Genomic DNA, 10,397 nt, shown 5'->3' on the forward strand with positions numbered 1-10,397 from the left:
CTGTCTGTCAGTCTCTTTCTTTCTCTCTATCTCTGTCTCTCTCTCTCTGTCTGTCTCACTGTGTCTGTCTTCTGTTTAACTCTCTTTCTCTGCCTGTCTGTCTCTCTCTGTCTCCCTCCCTGTCTGTTTCTCTCTCTCTCTGTCTCTCTCTTTCTGTCTGTTTCTCTCTGTCTCTGTCTGTCTCTGTTTCTCTCTGTCTCTCTCTGTCTGTCTCTGTTTTTCTCTGTCTGTCTCTTTCTTTTTCTGAGTCTCTCTGTCTGTCTCTCTCACTCTCTCTCTCTGTGCCTATCTTGTCTTACTGTCTTTCTCTACCCGTCTGTCTCTCTCTCTGTCTGTCCCTCTTCCTCCCTTTCTGTCTCTCTCCCTCTCTCCCTCACTTTCTGTCTGTCTGTCTCTCTTTCTGTCCGTTTCTGTTTCTCTGTCTCATCTCTGTCAGTCTCTCTTTCTGTCTGTCTCTCTCTGCCTGTCTCTCTCAATGTGTCTGTCTTCTGTCTTGCTCTCTTTCTCTGCCTGTCTGTCTCTCTCTCTGCCTGCTTTTCTGTTCTCTCTCGCTCTGTCTCTCTTTCTGTCTCTCTCTGTCTGTCTCTGTTTGTCCCTTTCTCTGTCTGTCTGTCTCTCTCTCTCTTTTTTTTTTCACATGGAGTCTCACTGTGTCGCTAAGGCTAGAGTACAGTGGCACCATCTTGGCTCACTGCAAACTCCGCCTCCCAGGTTCACGCCATTCTACTGCCTCAGCCTCCCGAGTAACTGGGACAATAGGCGCCTGCCACCAAGCCCGACTAATTTTTTGTATTTTAAGTAAAGACGGGATTTCACCAAGTTAGTCAGTATGGTCTCGATCTCCTGACCTCGTGATCCACCCGCCTCAGCCTCCCAAAGTGCTGGGATGACAGGAATGAGCCACCGCGCCCAGCCTGTCTCTCTCTTTCTTTCTTTCCTCTCTCTCTCTCTCTCTGTGTGCCTATCTTCTGTCTTACTCTCTTCTCTGCCTGTCAGTCTCTCTCTGTCTGTCTCTCTCCCTCCCTGTCTGTTTCTCTCTCTCTCACTCTCGCTCTCTCTGTCTCTCTCTCTTGCTGTTTCTCTCTGTCCGTCTCTGTCTGTCTCTTTGTCTGTCTCTCTCTTTCTTTCTCTCTGTCTCTGTCTCTCTCTCCCTCTGCCTGTCTCTCTCACTGTGTCTCTCTTCTATCTTACTCTCTTTCTCTGCCTGCCTGTCTCTCTCTCCCCCACTCTTTCTGTTTCTCTCTATATATCTCTCACTCTCTCCATCTCTCTCTGTCTGTTTCTCTCTGTCTCTGTCTTTCTCTGTCTGTCTCTGTCTCTCTCCCTCCCTGTCTGTCTGTTTCTGTCTCTTTCTCTATCTCTGTCTCTCTCTGTTTCTCTCTGTCCATCTCTGTCTTTCTCTGTCTGTCTCTTTGTCTGTCTCTCTCTTTGTCTCTGTCTCTTTCTCTCTCTCTCTGCCTGTCTCACTCACTGTGTCTGTCTTCTGTCTTACTCTCTTTCTCTGCCTGTCTGTCTGTCTCTCTCTCCCTCCCTTTCTCTCTCTCTCTCTGTCTCTCTCTTTCTGTTTCTCTCTGTCTGTCTCTGTGTGTCTGTCTGTTTCTGTCTTTCTCTGTCTCTCTCTCTGTTTCCTCTCCGTCTGTCTCTGTCTGTCTGTCTGTCTCTCTCTCTGTCTCTCTCCCTCCCCGTCTGTCTGTTTCTCTCTGTCTCTGTCTCTGTCTCTCTCTCTGTCTGTTTCTCTCTGTCTCTCTCTGTCCATCTATGTCTTTCTATGTCTGTCTCTTTCTCTGACAGTCTGTCAGACCCCCCATGACGGAGAGGGCCCTGCCCCTTCCACGAAAGTGAGAAGGACCTGCTTAGAGAGGCCGAGAGGAATCGAGACAGACAGGCCTTGCTACGCTTCACCACTCGGTGTATGATTTTGGGAGGTCGAGGCCGGGTCCCCACTTGGATGGAAGGGGCATTTTCAGACTTTTCTCTCTGTCACATGTGGCGTCCCTACTTCTCGTATTTCCCTGATAAGCTCCTCGACTCAAAAATACATGGTTAAGGCCAGGCGTGGTGGCTCATGTCTGTCATCCCAGCACTTCCGGAGGCCGAGGCGGGGGATCACTTGAGGTTGGGAGTTCGAGACCAGCCTTGCCACCATGGTAAAACCCCGTCTCTACAAGAAATACTAAACTGAGTCAGGCATGGTGGGGTATGCGCCTGTAATGCCAGCTACTCGGGAGGCTGAGGTGGGAGAATCACTTGAACCTGGGAGGCGGAGACTGCAGTGAGCCAAGATCGTGCCACTGCACTACAGCCCAGGCTGTAGAGTGAGTAGGACTCTCTCTCTAAACAAATAAATAAATAAATAAATGAATAAATAAATAAATAAATGCATTCTTTTCCATGCTGACTGACACTTGCACACATCGGTTGTCTTCGGGCATCATCTAGCGGCCACTGTTCTTGAAAGTGTAGGTGACATGGAGGGAGATCTTGCTTACTTCACTGAGCCTGGGCAACGGGTTTCTCTCTCTCCCTTCTGGAGGTCCCTCCCTCTCTCCCTGGTTGCCTAGGGAACCTCCGCCCTGGTGGGGGCCCTATTGTTCTTTGATCAGCGCTTTAGTTTTCTTTGTGTGTTGGTTTCTTTCATGCGCGTAGACTCTTCTACTTGGGTTATAGGAGGGGTCACTTTAATTTTCAAGTTGCCTCCCGGCTCCCCCCACTACCCACGTCCCTTTACCTTCATTTAGTGAGTCAGTTAGGTGGGTTCCCCCCAAACCCCCCACCCCCCGCCTCCCAACACCCTGCTTGGAAACCTTCCAGAGCCACCCTGGTGTGCCTCCGTCTTCTCTCCCCTTCCCCCACCCCTTACCGGCGATCTCATTCTTGCCAGGCTGACATTTGCAACGGTGGGCATCAGGCCTCACTCGGTGGCCACCATTTTTGAAGATGGGGGTGGCACGGTCCCACTTCCCTGGAGGGAGCTCGGGCTGATGGCATAGCCCTTGACCTGCGTGGGCAAGCGGGCGGGTCTGCTGTTGTGGGGTTTTTCCCCCCACTTCCCTCCTCAGGCCTCCCTCCCTACGAAAGCTTCACCCTGGCTGGGTCTCCATCACCTTTTATCATGATGTTTTAGTTTCTCCGCCCATCAGCCAGTAGTTTCACAATGGGAATGGCATCACAGCTCTAGTCTGGGCGTTGTTAGTATTTGCCCATAATAGAAACGTTTTCTGAAAACTAATACTTTGCTCACTTAAGATTTCCAGGGACGGTGCCTTGGCCCGTGTTTGTTGTTTTGTTTTGTTTTGTTCATGTTTTTCCTTTTTCGTATGTATTTCTTTTCAGGTGAAGTAGAAATCCCCAATTTTCAGGAAGACGTATCTTTTCCCCAAGACACGTTAGGTGCTGTTTTCTCCTGTTGTTAACTAGCACTTTTGTGAATCTCTCAACGTGTAGTGAGAGCCGGTTGATTTTTACTTCAGAACATCTTATTTTCTAGAAATCCATAAGCGAATGCTGCTGCTGCTCTTGCTGCTGCTGCTGCTGCTCTTGTTGCTGTTGTTGTTGTTTTCAAAGCACACCCCGGCCACACTTTATGGAATCAAAAGCCTTATAAAATATGTGTAATTATTTCCTGACCACGCCATTCCTCCTCCTGTCTCTGACTCTCTGTCTCTTTCTCTGTCTCTCTCTCTCTGCCTGTCTATTTTTTTCTCTCTCTCTTTGCCTGTCTCTCTCACTGTGTCTGTCTTCTGTCTTAATCCCTTTCTTTGCCTTTCTGTCTCTCTCTCTCTGCCTGTCTGTCTGTCTCTCTCTCTCCCTGTCTGTCTGTTTCTCTCTGTTCGTCTCTGTCTTTATCTCTGTCTGTCTCTTTCTTTCTCTCTGCCTCTCTGTCTCTGTGTGACTCTCTCTCTGCCTGTCTCTCTCACGGTGTTTGTCTTCTCTCTTTCTTTCTCTGCCTGCCTCTCTCTCTCTCTCTTTCTCTCTCTCTGTCTTTTTCTGTCCATCTCGCCTTTCTCTGTCTGTCTCTTTTTCTGTCTGTCTGTATCTCTCTTTCTTTCTTTGTTTCGCTGTCTCTGACTCTCTCACTGTGTCTGTCTTCTGTCTTATTCTCTTTCTCTGCCTGTCTCTCAGTATCTCTCTCTCTCTCTCCCTGTCTGTCTGTCTCTCTCTCTCCCTGTCTGTCTGTTTTTTTCTCTCTCTTTGCCTGTCTGTCTCTCTGTCTCTGTCTCTCTGTCTCTCTCTCTTTGTGTCTGTCTTCTGTCTTACTGTCTTTCTCTTCCTGTCTGTCTGTCTCTCTCTCCTTGTCTGTTTCTCTCTGTCTCTGTCTCTGTCTGTCTCTCTCTCTCTGTCTGTTTCTGTCTCTCCCTCTGTCTGTCTCTTTCTCTCTCTGTCTCGTTCCCTCTGTCTGTCTTTCTCTTTCTTTCTCTCTGTCTCTCCAACTGTCTCTGTCTCTGTGTGTGTGTGTGTCTGCTTTCTGTCTTACTCTCTTTCTCTGCCTGTCTGTCTGCCTGTCGATCTGTCTCTCTCTGTCTATCTCTCTCTCTTTCTGCCTCTGTCTCTCTTTCAGTTTCTCTCTGTCTCTTTCCATCTGTGTCTTTCTCTGTGTCTTTATCTCTCTGTCTCTCTCTGTCTTTCTCTCTTTGTGTATCTTTGTTTCTCTCTATCTGTCTCTCTGTCTCTGTCTCTGTGTCTCTCTCTCTCTCTTGCTCGCTCACTCTCTGGCTCTCTCTATCTCCCGCCCTCTCTTTCTTGGAGAAATAAGTTCAAGTACATCTAATCTAATCCATTACCACGGCCTGAATTCTTAACTTTAGACATCCCAGATGTGATCTCCGTACAAAATGCTGTACAGAACTGGAGAGTTGATTTCTGGACTTGGATACCTCATAGATAGTACATATTAATAAAGATCCAACCCTAAAATCTGGGTTTGCCTCTAGCTCGACTGTCTCAAAAAATCATACCTCTCTTCACCTAGGATGCTGGGAGGGTTTTCTCAATGTGCATCTGCTCATGTCCTTCATGACCTTTGACCAAGCCCTGTCCCTTCTGTCTGAAATATGTATCTGCAAACACTTCTCTCCATTTCCACAACTACCCACGGCCCATTGTGGAACCACTGGCTCTTTGAAAAAAAATCCCAGAAGTGGCTTTGGCTTTTTGGCTAGGAGGTCTAAACCTGCTGAGAACTTTCCTGCCCAGGATTCTGTGTGAACAAAAGTGCTTCTGATGGGAGCTGGGATCCTCAGGACCATGCTTGCTAGCTCTGGATGAGTCTCTGGAAGGACGCACGGGACTCCACAAAGCTGACCTGTCCCACCGAGGTCAAATGGATACCTCTGCATTGGCCCGAGGCCTCCAACTTACATCACTGTCACCAACCGTTACCTTCAGCATCCTTGTGAGCCTGGCCAAGGCCCCGACTCCAGGGAGACTCTTGGGAGCCTGGCCTTCATCAGCTCAAGTCCAAAGGGATGGTGACTTCCACCCACAAGGTCCCCACTGAACTGCAAAGATGTGGAGCGTAGGTCAGAGAGGGGACCAAGAGGGGAGACGTCCTGACAGGCAATGAGTTCCCTAGGCTCTGGCCACCCCACTCACGTCCCATGTACTGAGCACCCACGGGACACCACCGCTTTATCCCCTCCTCTGTCCACAGCCACCACAACGCCACCCCACAACCCAGGCACACACACTGGTGGTTACAAAACCACACGGCCTGATTAGAGCCTGACGGAGTGAGAGCTCATTTCACGAAGCGGGGGGGGTGGGTTGGGGTGGTGTGGGATGGGGGTTGGGGGTCTGTAGAGAGCCTGATTCTCCCTCGTGAGTGGCTACAGGATACAAATGAATATCACTTCTTGGGCGGAGGGGCTTCTTTAGGCCGTCACGTTTGCCTTCAACGTTTGTGGGACTGTCTCTCAAACCCTTCCTTGAGGCCACAAAATAGATTCCACCCCACCCATCAACGTTTCCCCGGCTACTGGATGTATCCTGTCAAGAGACCTGAGCCTGACACGTTGAGTTAAACACGTTTATTGGCTTTCTGTGTTTGTTTGCTTCTGAGATGGAGTCTTGTTCTGTCCCCCCATGGCTGGAGTACAGTGGCGTGATCTCAGCTCACTGCAACCTCTGTCCCCTGGGTTAGAGTGATTCTCCTGCCTCAGCACCACCACACCTGGCTCATTTATTTATTTTTAGTAGACACGCGATTTGACCCTGTTTCATTGGTTTTCACTGGAGATTCTAGATTTGAGTCACACCTCATTGTGTGCCATATAATGACTTCTTTTTTTTTAAAGCACAATATATCTGCTTTATTTGAGTGGCTTTGTATATCGTTATAATTGTGTTATAGATGAAGAAAAGGTATTAAACATGGTGCTAATGATAGTGAAAGTGAAAAGAAAAGAAAGACTACCTATTTTGTAGATAGAACAAAGTTGCTCAGTATTTAGAGTTACCTAAATACGTCAGCATTTAAACTCCTCCTACTAAAAGCTTGCCAGTCTGAATAATCCTCCTTTAAACACAATTTTGATATGGATAAGGTTTTTAAGAATGTGACTCCTGCGGAATAGCTGGACAGACAATACACATTTAAAAAAGAACAGCACAAGGATCCACCAGACTTGGGAAAAAAATCAAAAACAACACAAGCCTTATGAAGAACTGAGTTCTTAAAATATTATGGAGAACATAGCTATTGGAAGAGATGGCAATATTGGCAAGTTGATTGTTACATCGGTTAGCAATAGCTAGCACTATTTTTCTGGCAATCTTTCAGGCACTGCAACTACTACTGCAAAATGATATATAATCCATTAAACAACATAATCACAAATCAAAAAATATTTTAGTAATATAATGCTTCAGATTTAGAAGCAAATCAAGTGTTAAAACTCAACTGCTATATTAACTAACCCCAAAGATAACTGTATCTGACAAAAAAGCTTCTGCAGAGTTACTACTTCAGAATTATACTTTCTCTTGATATTTATTTTATTTTATTTTTATTTTATTTTTTTCTTGAGACAGCGTCTCACTCTGTCGCCCAGGCTGGAGTGCAATGGCATAACCTTGGCTCACTGCAACCTCCACTTCCCAGGTTCAAGCGATTATCTTTCCTCAGCCTCCTGAATAGCTGGGACTACAGACGCCTGCCACCATGCCCAGCTAATTTTTATACTTTTAATATAGGCGGGGTTTCACCATATGGTCTCGATCTCTTGACGTTGTGATCTGCCCACCTTGGCCTCCCAAAGTGCTGGGATGACAGGCATGAGCCACCATGCCTTGCCTTCTCTTGATATTTAAACTTTTAAGTCAGTCCAGAGAAATACAATAAATGTCAACCGTAAGTATGGTGTTGAGGCAGAAGTAGGACCAAACTTTTTCATATGTTATTCAGTTGATAACAATAAGACCTGGGTAGTAATTTCCTATGTGTCTACTTATACACAAATACAAAAAAGTAAAACAGAGATACTGCTAAATAAAGAATACATTAAGTTCTTAATAGTAACTCAATAAACTGGAACATTGTCAAAAAGCAACTAGTGAACTTTTTCATTGTTTTTTCTATTATCCAATAAGTGAATTATGCTATTCCTTTCCAATTTCCCAAGCACTTTTTGTCCCAATCACCATTTTTGTGTTCGAAGAAAATGTAACAAATCAAGTAACAAAACTAAACAAGCAAACAAACAAAACACAACTACAGTATCTGCAAAAGTTTTGTAGAAGACTGAAACTGTTGAGTATAAGCATCTCGTATTCTATTATCATTAGTTAACTGAAGAGTTTGTTAAAGACATACATTTCATAAAAAAAGTTAGTTTGAAGTTATTGACCAGTAGGTACCATTCGTAAGTATTAGTAACAAAATTCATGACAATAAAGAGCTATCTAACAAGAAAAATTAGTTACTACCAGCACCATCAACAAGACTTTGTCTTTACAATTCATTACCACTTACCATGCATTGTAATGTCTAGGATTGACTCTGATAGCATTTCAAAAACAAGCTAATGCTTTGTCCAATTCTTCAGTTAAGACAAACCCTCGCCCTAATAAAGTATAGGCATAAGCATAATTTGGTTCCACTTGGATAGCTCTCTGGAAGAATTTATTTGCAATATTGTGTTCCCGTTGCAGACTGAAACAGTTCCCTGCAGCACACCAGGCCTCTGGCGAATTTTTATCCATCTCTGTTAAGTCTTTTGACAGAAATGAAAGAGCGACATCTTTTTGAAGATGCCAAAGTTTTGTAGAGTAGATTTCCATGCCTTCGACTCTCTAATTCTCAATCCTTCTAACCTCTGAGAATATTCTTTCAGCTTGCATGTACTCTGAAAGTTCAAAATAGGACCTTCCAATTTGGCACAGTACCCAACCAGTATTGAAGTGGTGAGAAGGTAGATGGCTCGAAATATTTATAGCCTCTTTGCAGTGGTATGAACATAAAGCTAAATAACCTTTCCCCCTTTCACGAAGAAGGCTCATCAAGCCTTCTGCTGCTGCTTTTTGTAGATTAAAAGCCTGAATCTGAGGTGTGATTGTGGATATTTCCTCTTCTGAATTGATGGAAGAGTCCAATTTTGTAATTTCCAGGTTGTCATTTATATTAGATTGAGTTATTCCTCTTTTATTAGTTTTACTTTTTGTTTTTCTGTTTGGGATTTTAGGTGGAAACTTCATTTTTAATTTCTTCCTAATCTCCTTGGTTGTGGAACTGTCACTAGTAAAGACTCATGAACTTCTTCGATGCAGTGCATTTGGGGGAGATGTCATAGTGGGGCTCATTACCTGAGTTGTTGTAGTTATTTATGGACCAGAACTTTCTGTTAGTGAAAGAATTGGAGTGACCTCTCGGCTATTTCCACTCTGCGAGAAGACAGATTTTGCTCCAGTTTGGCCAATTCTGGCAACAGACTTTTTTGAAGGGACTCCAGTGGATGGCACATCAATTACAGAAGGTGTATTACTGTAGTTTTGTAAATAAGATCTATCTCCAGGACTTGGGGTTTCTAATGGCAAAATCCCAAAACTTGGGGTAAATGGACTAAGAGCTGCTGGTCCTGTTAATAAACTTAGACCAGTTTTTGGTTTATTTTGAACCTGTTTAGATAATATGGAAGTTCCTATTCCCAGTGGGATAGTTTCAGGTGAAATTACAGCTGAATCAATAAAAGACACTGGGGAACCTGTATTCAACGAATACTTTGAATTGGAAGATTCTAAATTGACTCTGTTTAATTCAATTGTGTCCTGGGGTATTTCCATAAGAATGGTTTCAGGCTGTCTGTGACATAAACTGTGATTAGGTACTTGTGTTGTGCAAGAGTTGGGCAGACAGTTGCTGAAGTTCTGTAAAGATGTGAATTTACATGTTTGGTCAGGATCTGGCTTTTCATCTATTTCACATAATGATTCAAAGGGATAACAGAGGAAAGGATTTAAACTAAGTCTCTTTTGGAAACATTCTTATCCTTTGGCAAGCCGATCTGTCTTGCAATATACACATCCTAACAATGGAAGGGGAAAGCAAACTGAATCACCAAACTCAGTAGCAATATCATCATGGCTTTTCTCTTTATTAAACACTCCACCAGATAAGATTTGTTCCCAGTCTGCAAGCTTACTGAGATCAACACAACATTTTGCAAGCAGGTATTTGCATTGTGGTGTAGGACAACTGTGTCTTTTCAAGAGTCTATATGCTTTATAGCCCTTTCCTGGGAGGTAAGAACAGGTCGCCATTAAAAACAAGGCTTCTTCTGAGTGTACTTCTGCATAAAGGCGTTCTGTGAGGAAAACCCCATCTCGGTAAGCATAGTGGTTTAGTGCTTGCCATATAGCAGCCTGGAAGGGTTCCTGCAGCACTGTCATCCTCGAGGCAAAGGCCCAATTTCTGCAGTGCCTCAGGAAACCCCCACCCCACCCACCCCCCCTCCCCCCTGTAGCGGCTCCGGCCTGGCCACCCTCGGCTCATTTAAATTCACCAGTTACCGGGGGATGGGGGTGGCCGACCCAGAATGACTTCTTTATCCTGCCGACTCTGGAAAGCCCGGCCCCTTGTGATCCATTGCAAAGTGAATGTCACCTCATGTTTGGGAAACAGATCCACTCCCAAATTCAGTGGAGGGATGTGGCATGTAGGACAAAGTTCTCTCTTCCTTCTGATTTGGTCTGCACAGCGGGGCCTAGGGCTGGAGTCCTCTCTGTGAGGACTGCTGACTCCCTCTACCTTGGGTTCCATTGGCCCCACCCTGGGACATGGGTCTTGGCAGATTCTGGCCCTTCCTGGCCCTTAAGTTGCTGTCAGAAACCCCATCTCGTGTTCGGATGCCCCGAATAACTGTGGCTCGTGCCTCTCTTGAAACATTGGAAATCTCTCCTCTACA

General features: G+C 45.3%; 1 pseudogene; it reads right to left on the minus strand.

Moving 5' to 3' along the window:
- Positions 1–7,965: 7,965 nt before the first annotated feature.
- LOC129027382 (cell division cycle protein 27 homolog) lies at positions 7,966–9,882 on the minus strand (annotated as a pseudogene).
- Positions 9,883–10,397: the final 515 nt, after the last annotated feature.

Source organism: Pongo pygmaeus, chromosome 23 (assembly GCF_028885625.2).
Source record: "Pongo pygmaeus isolate AG05252 chromosome 23, NHGRI_mPonPyg2-v2.0_pri, whole genome shotgun sequence".
NCBI classification, from domain to species: domain Eukaryota; kingdom Metazoa; phylum Chordata; class Mammalia; order Primates; family Hominidae; genus Pongo; species Pongo pygmaeus.